Here is a 12,100-nt window from a genome sequence, read left to right as displayed (position 1 = left end):
CTGTGAAATTTTTTTTATATAAGACTGTAGCGCAAACTGCCGTCATAAATATTTCGCTAAGGAAGCTAAGTGACCCAGGTGGCGCCCAGGTGTGCCAGTCACCTAGAGAAAAAGCCATTAGGTAAAAAAAAAGGGCCATTATCCTCGCTATATTCATTTCTTTGTAGAAAGCATCGCAAATACGACACGCTCAAACTTGAAAACATATGATTACACTGCGAAGCTCTTAATTTATGATATTTACTGAAATGCCTAATGAAATGACGAGAAATATTTTATGTCTATACACCTGATTATGACTACGGTCTTTCTAGTGAATTTGTGTTATTCCTGTCTTTATGTGTTTAGCTAATAAGAGTTATGTAATAGAATTTTTCTGATAATATGTTATTTACTTTGTAGAGAAGTTAAGACATTATTTATTCTGTTCTGTTTCAATGCTCATGTGTGAAATTAATGTTTCGAAAACTATTCTCATTACTTTATATATTTACTTATGTCATAATTCCTGTAACACTGACGTATACGTCTATTTCTATTCTTTTGTACAGCTCAAATTATTACAAATGTTATCTGTACTATTGTGTTCTTTAATGATGTATTTTGTACCATCTTAATTGTATTCTTATGTTGTAAATTTATAATTGTATAGACACCAGTTCATCAAATTATGTAACTTGTAAGCGTTCATTTCACTGCACACATTTCTGTTGGTCATAGTATATTGACAATATGTGAGAAGTAGGGACTGATAGTGTTTCCACGTGTGTTAATAATTCAGCAAGTGACTGGTTAACAGCATTGCTGGTTGTAAGGACAATTAAAAGAAACTTTGTGTGCGAATAGGATTTCTTTGTTATTGTAATTGTGAGTAAATTTTTAACAAATATGTATTAGCCAGTGCCCAAAACAGTTTGTAAAATTTTTGTGGGGAGCATGGGGGCTATGTAAGTAGACTGTTTAGGTTTTCTGATTGGTAACGGCACATAGTGCTCTGTATGAAAATCACTGGCTGAGCTGCGTGCGGTCTGTGGGTGGTTTGCATTGTTGGGCAGTTAGCTGTTAACAGCGCGTAGCGTTGCGCAGTTGGATGTGAGCCGCCAGCAGTGGTGGATGTGGGGATGTGAGATGACGGATTTTTGAGAGCGGATGATCTGGACGTGTGTCCATCAGAAACAGTACATTTGTAAGAATGGATGTCATGAACTGCTCTATATATTATGACTTTTGAACACTATTAATGTAAATACATTGTTTGTTCTCTATCAAAATCTTTCATTTGCTAACAATGCCTATCAGTAGTTAGTGCGTTCAGTAGTTTGAATCTTTTATTTAGCTGGCAGTAGTGGCGCTCGCTGCATTGCAGTAGTTCGAGTAACGAAGATTTTTGTGAGGTAAGTGATTTGTGAAACGTATAGGTTAATGCTAGTCAGGGCCATTCCTTTGTAGGGATTTTTGAAAGTCAGATTGCGTTGCGCTAAAAATATTGTGTGTCAGTTTAAGCACAGTCATGTATAATTGTTCAAAGGGGACGTTACAAATGTAATATACACCGATAAAAAAAGTGAAGCACTCAGAAGACTTGGGCGGATGTCAATGTAGCTTCCTTCATATACGCACCATCACCAGTGACGTAAATGATTAGAGTTGCAATTCTATGTAACAGGTAGAACAGGCACTATAGTGCATTTGCGTTGTTCGTGTTTGTTGTTATTATTAGGACTGAAAGGGTGTATAAGGAGAGTGTACAAAGTGAGATGACCTTGAAGGTCTCAGAGATGCAACGTACTCATGACCGACCGGTTATTAGCACATGAAAGATTGTGAAAGGGCCCTCATTCCATGTCTCCATTCGGCTGGCTGGTAGAATCGTGGGTTTTTTGGACTTTCGGATGTAACATTGGCGCAGCGTTCGACTGCACAGAAACATCGGAGCAGACATACACCATGGTGAAGGTTCCGGTTTACCACGTCTGATCACTGCCATGAAGAATCGTCGATTCATGCACCAAACACATGGACAACCATTCACAACTGCGGCTGCATTCCAAGAAGTAGTAATCGACTACCAGCAACATTTTGTGACTACCCATACCAGTGGTCGGAGACTAGCAGCAGCCGAATTAGGCTACTATTGCCCCATGTGTAGGCCACCGTTATCACAGCTCAAACGCCTGCTCTTGGAGTGGTGGCGTGACCAGGAAGTGCGGACGGCTGATAAATGCCAGCTAACTGCATTCAGCGATGAGCTCCGGTTCTGCACTACTATGGATGATCATCCTCAGCAAGTATTCCCGTGACCTGGATAGAGGTCCCAAACTTCCAATGTTTTGGAAGGGCACAGCGATGTTATTCCTGGCGTGATTGTGAGGGGAGCCATCCAATATGACAGTAAGACACGAATGGTAGTGACTGAGGAACCTCTACTAGGATAGCGGTACGTCACGAACATTCTGCGTTGTCTTGCTGTACCTCTTCTGCAACAGTGTCGTGTTTCCATATTTCCACAGGACAATGGTCGTCTTCACGTGGTATGTGTCTCTATGTACTGTCTTGCTTCCTTAGCGAGATAGAAACACCGATCTGCCCACGATATAGTATGTGTGGGAACAGCCCGGATGCGTACTCCGTCATGGTCCCAGTTTCCAAGATATCAAGGAGCAACTATAGCCTCGCCAACCGATTCAGTGTCTGAATACTGGATAGAATGATTGCAACACATACCGATAAGTGGCCTTGTACTACCATTTCGTTATAAATATGAGTATATTTTCTAATCAGTGAAACAACATCACATATATGTGCAAGCGTAGGTTTCTGTGGTCACGGTCACTGTCAGTAAAATTCTTCTGGGTATCTAGCCGCCCTGTTAATGATCAAGATTTTCCGACGTTTCCGCCACTGTTGCAAATGGCCTCCTCAGAACGTTTTATTTATTTTTGCTGATTGTCGAATCAGAGAAGTTTTGATTGCTATATACTGGCGGACGACGCTGTTATCGAGCTCTGAGAGGGTACTGAGCATGAGGAGGGTTGTTAGACGTCTCATGTTGGTTTTTTCATTATTTCTTTTCATTGGTAGAAATAGACGTTCTTCATTGGTGTTGGATTTATTGCTGCTGGTGGATATAGGCGAATGGGAAACAGTTGGCAGTTGTGACCTAACGCTGCTTACTTGCTGCCTCGTGCGAGTTCAGGCCTGCCACTACTCTGTGTACCGCCAGCTGTCGTCGTCTGGCGCGTGTCCGTGTGTGCTGCTTCGCATGAACTGTCGTTCCTTAGTGGTGCAAATGGCTCTGAGCACTATGAGACATAACTTCTGAGGTCATCAGTCCCGTAGAACTTAGAACTACTTAAACCCAACTAACCTTAGGACATCACACACATCCATGCGCGAGGCAAGATTCGAACCTGCGACCGTACCAGTCGCGCGGTTCCAGACTGTAGCGCCTAGAACCCCTCGGCCACTCCTGCCGGCTCCTTAGTGGTGTTACTGCTGGCAGTCAAGGCGCCGGAAATCGGTACAAGTCCTCTCTATTCACGATGGCGGGTATCTTGGCTATTTATATGGCCTCTCTAATCTTTCTCATGAAGATAGGAGGCTGTTGCGCCAGTAAGCAGTCTTCTGGAAATTCTATCTCTGTGCTGCACTCATCTTGGTGTCCCGCCACCGTAACTTCGTGTGTTGCCTTAGTCGGATATAACTTTCATTTTCAGATATCTGTGTGCTGATCTGATGCCCTGTCTCACCAACATACACTAGTCCACACTTGCAGTCGATTTAGGAAACTCCAGCAACATGTATCTTGTCAATTGCGTCTTTCGCTGAGCCAAGAAAACCTTTTATTCTTTTCCTGCGTCGAAAAATTGGCTTGATACCTGCTTGCTGAAGCATTTTGCCAACACGTTCAATGACCCATTGAAAATGTAGTAGTAGGGCGATGTTCTGCGCTTCCTTCAGCATCAAAGGAGTAGCCTATGAACAGAGAGATGATGGTGGAGCTATGGGTTGGCTTCTCTAGCCCCTCTTTCCTCACCTTTATGCCCTCTACACAGAGGATAAGCCAAAGTCCCCTCCTGCTGTTCATATCCTTCTGTATGCCAATGACACTGCTTTCCCAGCCCTCTACGTTACCATCCAGAAAATCGAACGACTTCTACCTTTCAATTTACGAAAGGAGTATCCACTTAACCAACACACTAAATACCATAGACTAACATTTGATCTCCGACTAACAAGGAAGCCCAAATCTACAAATCTTCAAGGGAAAGCTCACAATAGGCTAAAATAGGCCGAACGTGGGTGTCGCGCCCTTCCACAATCCTCCACACCTATAACTTCCAGATCCGCCCCATCCTCTGGCCAATAATGGCATGTAAGAGCCCCTTCACGCCCGCACCGACGCGGTGACCATCTGAAATGACCTACATTCAGCTCCGTATTTGTTAGTTATTAATCGAAGACTTCACGGAATGTGGGGCCGAGTTGCTATCCGTGAATTTCTGAAGGATTACACACTAACACGATCGTATCGGGGAGGTAGATATTGGACGAAACACAAACGAAGGGTAGCGGTTTCAACGGCAGAGGAAAAAAAGTGCCAAAACAAGCTCCAAGGGGAAAATCCTCTGTGATAGTATGGTCGGGTAGTAAGAGCAGTTGCGTTTTCTTGCTGCCTGCGAAAGACCATGCAAGGGTAGGGTCGTTGTTCGTTTTGGGTATCGTGCAGTGCTCGGTATTGCTGTCGTAGCTTAGATCGTCTTATAGAATATCAGTCCATTTAGAGATGGGTACTGCTGGGCAGTCATGGGTGACTGGAATTCGAGAGTAGGAAAACGGAGAGAAGGAAACATAGTAGGTGAATATGTATTGGGGCTGAGAAATGAAAGAGGAAGCCGCCTGGTAGAGTTTTGCACAGAGCATAACTTAATCATAGCTAACACTTGGTTCAAGAATCGTGAAAGACGTTGTATACATGGAAGAATCCTGGAGATACTAGAAGGTATCAGATAGATTATATAATGGTAAGACAGAGATTTAGGAACCAGGTTTTAAATTGTAAGACATTTCCAGGGGCAGATGTGGACTCTGACCACAATCTATTGGTTATCAACTGTAGATTAAAACTGAAGAAACTGCAAAAAGGTGGGAATTTAAGGAGATGGGACCTGGATAAACTGAAAGAACCAGAGGTTGTATAGAGTTTCAGGGAGAGCATAAGGGAGCAATTGACAGGAATGGAGGAAAGAAGTACAGTACAAAAAGAATGGGTAGCTCTGAGGGATGAAGTAGTGAAGGCAGCAGAGGATCAAATAGGTAAAAAGACGAGGGCTAGTAGAACTCCTTGGGTAACAGAAGAAATATTGAAGTTAAGTGATGAAAGGCGAAAATATAAAAATGCAGTAAATGAAGCAGGCAAAAAGGAATACAGACGCCTCAGAAATGAGATCGACAGGAAGTGCAAAATGGCTAAGCAGGGATGGCTAGAGGACAAATGTGAGGATGTAGAGGCTTATCTCACTAGGGGTAAGATAGATACTGCCTACAGGAAAATTAAAGAGACCTTTGGAGAAAAGAGAACCACTTGTATGAATATCAAGAGCTCAGGTGGAAACCCAGTTCTAAGCAAAGAGGGGAAAGCAGAAAGGTGGAAGAAGTATATAGAGAGTCTATACAAGGGAGATGTACTTGAGGACAATATTATGGAAATGGAAGAGGATGTAGATGAAGATGAAATGGGAGATACGACACTGCGTGAAGAGGTTGACAGAGCACTGAAAGACCTGAGTCGAAACAAGGCCCCGGGAGTAGACAACATTCCATTAGAACTACTGACGGCCTTGGGAGAGCCAGTCCTGAGAAAACTCTACCATCTGGTGAGCAAGATGTATGAGAAAGGCGAAATACCCTCAGACTTCAAGAAGAATATAATAATTCCAATCCCAAAGAAAGCAGGTATTGACAGATGTGAAAATTACCGAACTATCAGTCTAATAAGTCACAGCTGCAAAATACTAACGCTAATTATTTATAGACGAATGGAAAAACTGGTAGAAGCCGACCTCGGGGAAGATCAGTTTGGATTCCGTGAAAACTTTGGAACACGTGAGGCAATACTGACCCTACGACTTATCTTAGAAGCTACATTAAGGAAAGGCAAACCTACGTTTCTAGCATTTGTAGATTTGGAGAAACCTTTTGACGATGTTGACTGGAATACTCTCTTTCAAATTCTAAAGGTGGCAGGGGTAAAATACAGGGAGCGAAACGCTATTTACAATTTGTACAGAAACCAGATGGCAGTTATAAGAGTCGAGGGGCATGAAAGGGAAGCAGTGGTTGGGAAGGGAGTGAGACAGGATTTTAGCTTCTCCCCGATGTTATTCAATCTGTATATTGAGCAAGCAGTAAAGGAAACAAAAGAAAAATTCGGAGTAGGTATTAAAATCCATGGAGAAGAAATAAAAACTTTGAGGTTCGCCGATGACATTGTAATTCTATCAGAGACAGCAAAGGACTTGGAAGAGCAGTTGAACGGAGTGGACAGTGTCTTGAAAGGAGGATATAAGATGAACATCAACAAAAGCAAAACGAGGATAATGGAATGTGGTCGAATTAAGTCGGGTGATGCTGAGGGAATTAGATTAGGAAATGAGAAACTTAAAGTAGTAAAGGAGATTTGCTATTTGGGGAGTAAAATAACTGATGATGGTCGAAGTAGAGATGATATAAAATGTAGACTGGCAATGGCAAGGAAAACGTTTCTGAAGAAGAGAAATTTGTTAACATCGGGTATAGATTTAAGTGTCAGGAAGTCATTTCTGAAAAGTATTTGTATGGAGTGTAGCCGTGTATGGAAGTGAAAAATGGACGATAAATAGTTCGGACAAGAAGAGAATAGAAGCTTTCGAAATGTGGTGCTACAGAAGAATGCTGAAGATTAGATGGGTAGAGCACAAAACTAATGATGAAGTATTGAATAGAATTGGGGAGAAGAGGAGTATGTGGCACAACTTGACAAAAAGAAGGGACCGGTTAGTAGGACATGTTCTGAGTCATCAAGGGATCACAAATTTAGCATTGGAGGGCAGCGTGGATAGTAAAAATCGTAGAGGGAGACCAAGAGATGAATACACTAAGCAGATTCAGAAGGATGTGGGTTGCAGTAAGTACTGGGAGATGAAGAAGCTTGCACAGGATACGGTAGCATGGAGAGCTGCATCAAACCAGTCTCAGGACTGAAGACCACAACAACACTGCCGGGCTGGGCAACTACGATGTCTCGATGGCCAGCTGCACCGTCTGTACCTATAAATTCCCAAGATTGGTATGTAGGTGGTCGATTGGTCATAAACCGATAACAGTGCAAAAACTTTGGTTAGGTTTGTTTGCGTTTAGTGAACAATACTGATTCCCTGCGTTGCCGGTTGGTCGGCTAGTTTACACCTGTCAGTTAATTTTGCTCTACTGCAGGGGTTCATCATTATTTGTCATGTTTGTGTGTTGTTGTTATCCATAGCTGGTTAATTGTCTCTAAATAGTAGTGATTTTGGGCGGCTGTGTTTCCACCTACGGTTGCGATCGTAGTTGCCCTGGTTAAGGTTCAAAATCGTTCAAATGGCGCTGAGCACTATGGGACTTAACATCTGTGGTCATCAGTTCCCTAGAACTTAGGACTACGTAAACCTAACTAACCAAAGGACATCACACACATCCATGCCCGAGGCAGGATTCGAACTTGCGACCGTAGCGGTCACGTGGTTCCAGACTGAAGCGCCTAGAACCGCACGGCCACACTGGCCAGCCCTGGTTAAGGATGAAAGGATTTTTTCGAGTGCTTGGTTTTCTTGTACTGTCGTGTGGGAAGCTTTTTGAATACCTCCGTGAGAGTCTCAATGCGGCATCCTCTGTGAAGGTCCGCGGTGCGTGTGTATCTTGGAACGTTGCTTATGATACGTAGCACTTTGTTCTGTGTGATACGCAGCCGGCTCAAACGTATTGGAGCTGGGTATCCCCTGCATACGTCACCAGTGGTCTAACTGGTGATGTGTTCATGGACCTCGACATCCTCATACTCATTGAGCTTTGCCTATAGAACACTGGGTAAAGTTGTTTGAGTCTCGCGTTTGTTCGGTTGGTTACGTATTCAACGTGGTCCACCCACGTAAGTTACTGATCCGGCCAGATACCGAGGTATCTCACTTCTTTACAGAAACGTAATGAGCGTGTGTGTAGTGTTATTCGTCTGGACTTTTGGTGTTTGTGCGTGTTTCGGTTTGCGTGTGAACAGAACAGCCTCGCATTTGTCGACATGTACTTTAACACACCATTGGTCCAACCAAGGCTCTGCAGTTCTGAGTGATGTCTGTAATCTTGAATTAATATTTGACGGTTTGAGTCCTGCTCTAGGATGGCCGTGTCATAAGTTTATATAGCTTCCCTCGTGTTTTGTGTTGCTGGGATGTCGCTGATGTACAAGTTAAACAACAGGGGCCTCAGGACGCTGCCTTGGGGCACTCCCCCTTGTATATGGTTTAGTGTTGACTGTTTGCTCTGAACGTTAGTGTGAAGCATCTGTTAGGGGCGTATGTGTGTATGAGACATATGAGTCCGACGGGGAAACCAGAATCACAGTGTATGCGAATGAGACAGTTTTACCATAGACGATCAAAGACCTTTTCGATGTCCACGAACAATCCCCTTTTGCTTTGTTGGTGTTGTAGCCGTCTGTGATATGTTCCTCTACACGGAGAAGTTGTTGTGTCGTTGAGTGATGATTCCTGGATTCGAACTTCTTTGAGCTCAGGGTGTTGTTGGTGATGTAGTGCCTAGTGAGACATTTAAGAATTGCCTTGACACCAACCTTGCTGAGCGAGCATAGCAGGCTGATTGATCGGTAATTTTGTGGGAGAGAGTGACCTTTCCCTGGCTTTTTGAACATCAAGAACTTGGCCACCTTCCAATTATCAGGGAAATGTAGGTGTTACAGGAAGACATTCATAGTGTGGGTTCGGTGCTCTGTAGCTTTATCTATGGCCTTCTGGAGGACACGATTTAGAATTCCATCGGGGCTAGGAGCTATTCTAACTTTGGCACGGGCTTCTGCTCCTCCCTCCTTTTCTCACGCTCTCTGGATCCTCGAAAGTCATGCATTATGCCTAGTCTTTCGGATCCGCTTACCCTTCTCCACCAACATTTCCTATCAACTTGTAAAGTTCCCCTCCCTACCCTTCCATTTTGAATACCTCTGAATATCCTACATAACCTGGAAACTCGATACTGCCCAATCCCTAGAGTCCCCCCTGACCACTACCCTCGTATTCTGCCGCACATCTGCCACCACATTCCTCAAACATTACACTTTCATACCCTCCACATCCTCTCCCAACGAATCTTTATTCGCCTTTTCTCCCCGACAGAGAAATCCGCTCTGAGATATACCTGTCTTATCAGATCTGAATGAGCCAACCCCACCGTCTCCGATCAGGCCTTTTTTCCTCTCCAGTCCTTTGCACCCTCATCCTACGGCTTTGTCCGAAACAATACTCGTCTTCACTCTCCCAAATTACTCTTACAATCATCAGCCCGCACAAACACCCTCTTACACAGTACCCCGACTGTTCAGTTCACATGATCCTTCTCCCGCCCTCGCTATCGACACTCGCTCATCAATTAACTCATCTATGTCTCTGTCTTAATGAGTCTACACATTGGCTTTTACCTTTTAATTTATGAAATTGTCCGTTTTCGAAATATTCGTTTGCTATTTCATCTGTGGCAATATTTTATTAATCAACAAATCAGATTTTTAAATGGTAACAGACTATCTGTCTTTTTATTTTGTCAAATTAAGATCAGAAAGTAGGCCCATCCCGCTGACTTTGTCAGCAGTGGCAGCCACCGTATCAGCTAGAAATCCAAAAAATAAGGTGCAGGAACCAAGAGCCAAAGCTAATTAAAGCATACCACTGGTTCAGTTTTCAAATCAGAAAGCAATCAGGATGCAAAGGCTGTGCATGACACAATAACAAAAACCATTAATCCCGCAAGATAAGTCAAAATAAAAGCCATGAGATCAACTGCAAGTACAGTTTATTCTAGAGCCAAAAACGCAGAGAGACAGAAAGGAAATCGTTGACAAAACAGCACAATTAAAATATATCAGATGTGGGTAGCCTCGTAAATTCAGACCATTGTTGGCAGTATATCAAGTACCTACCACATTGACTGAACCGGATTTTCTCGAACAGCTCTATGAATTAAATCTTAGTAAACACACCACCAAGGACGATTTCAAACAGGACCGATAGGAAAACATACTGTTAGCAGTATTCTGGAAGTAACGCCGAGGGTCCGTCTCCTGCTGTTACGAAGTGAGAGAGTGTATATACAGTTTGAGAAGCTAAGTATCAAGGATTTCCTAGCAATGCATAAGTGATGAAATCTGCTGTGGCCTAGGCCATCTTCCGAAACGCTGTGAAAGAAAACAGATATGTGGAAGACGTGCGAAACCAGACAACTGGAGGGACGATTGCTTCGAAGCAACACTTATTGGGTGCATTACATGCAAATACCGAAACTGTGTCTGTGACAAGGCTGGAGGATCTGAATCCCCAAGGTACAGGCGATTATATGAACTACAAATTGAACGCACGGAATTTAAACTTACGGACAACGTACACTAATACGTAGTATAGCCACATTGGACGCAGAACAACGTCTCAACATTGAAAACGGACACACAATATGCTGCCCCACCACTGAGCAGACAGGACGTATGGTTCTCCGAAATTTAAATCTCTCAACTGACAAACATGAGCTCAGCTACCTCTTGGAAGCAGCATGTACACGGTGGGAAGAGGACTTGAACCTAAAGAAAGTCTGCAAGGATCTTGTAAGAGCACATTGACACCAAGGAGACTAAACTCCTCTATGTCGCTTACGTTAAATATCCATTCCTAAGATTATATAATTACATTGTATGAGGAGTACATTAGTAGGTATCGCACTTAATAGGCTTGTGAACGAAGTGGGAGCGTATTTACACTGTCTCAAGAACAATACATTCGCGGTGGAAAAATGTAGTAACAAACATGTCACGGCCGTATTCGCAGCTTAAATCACTCATGGTCGATAAACATGGATAATTATCCAGGCCAACGCAATTTTTTTAAACTTTTTTACTTTGATAGCTGATCTTTATAGATTTTTATGAGCTGAATCCAAATCTAGCCTTAGTTTTCTTGTATCACCCATAGTTTTTAAGCAATATGCTTTTTATTATATAGTAAAAAAATCCCATGCTATACGGTAATCGGGGAAATTAATGAAACGCTTTGTTACAACATATTCATTGTTTGTATCTACAGTAAGCTTTTTAAAACAATGCTATGTGTTAATAAAGGTTTCACTTGTCACCTGGAATTAATTTGTATTTTCTTTCTCTTTTTTCTTTGAAATTTCTTGTGTAGCTTTTTCTACGATGAGTCGCTTGCCGAACTTCTCGGTGAAGTGACCAGCAGTAGTCCTCCATCATGTTGGTGTTCCAGCGGACAAGGCAGCGTATTTCCATCACTTTAATGTCCTGCTGAAAGCGCTCTTCCCGCTCTTCGCTAACATCTCCCGTATTGTCCGGGAAGTAATCAAGGTGACTGTTGAAAAAGTGAACTTGCAGGCTCATTAAACATTTTAAAGCTCTAAACTTCTTTAAATCGTAGCTATAATAGAAACATATTCTTGCTCTTTTTCATGCCCTGAGAACTTTGTAACGACTTGCTTGAATGATCCCAATGCTTCTTCCTCATTTAAGGTCATTGTGGATTCAAAGTTAACATCAAAGATCAATTTTCGAATGTCAGGTCCGGCAAAGACGCCTTCTTGTAGTTTAGCTGTTGAAAGGTGTGGAAACTTTTGGCAGATATACTTAATACAGGATCCATCTTTAGGCAAAGCCTTTACAAACTGTTTCATTAGGCCTAACTTTATATGTAGAGGTGGTATGAACACGATATTTGGATCTACAAGGTTTTTGCGTAGAATGTTCATCTCACCAGGTTTTAAAGACTTCCTCACAGGCCAGTTCTCGCTGCACCATTGTTGA

Source organism: Schistocerca cancellata, chromosome 4 (assembly GCF_023864275.1).
Source record: "Schistocerca cancellata isolate TAMUIC-IGC-003103 chromosome 4, iqSchCanc2.1, whole genome shotgun sequence".
NCBI lineage: Eukaryota > Metazoa > Arthropoda > Insecta > Orthoptera > Acrididae > Schistocerca > Schistocerca cancellata.
Note: the sequence above shows the minus strand (reverse complement) of the source record.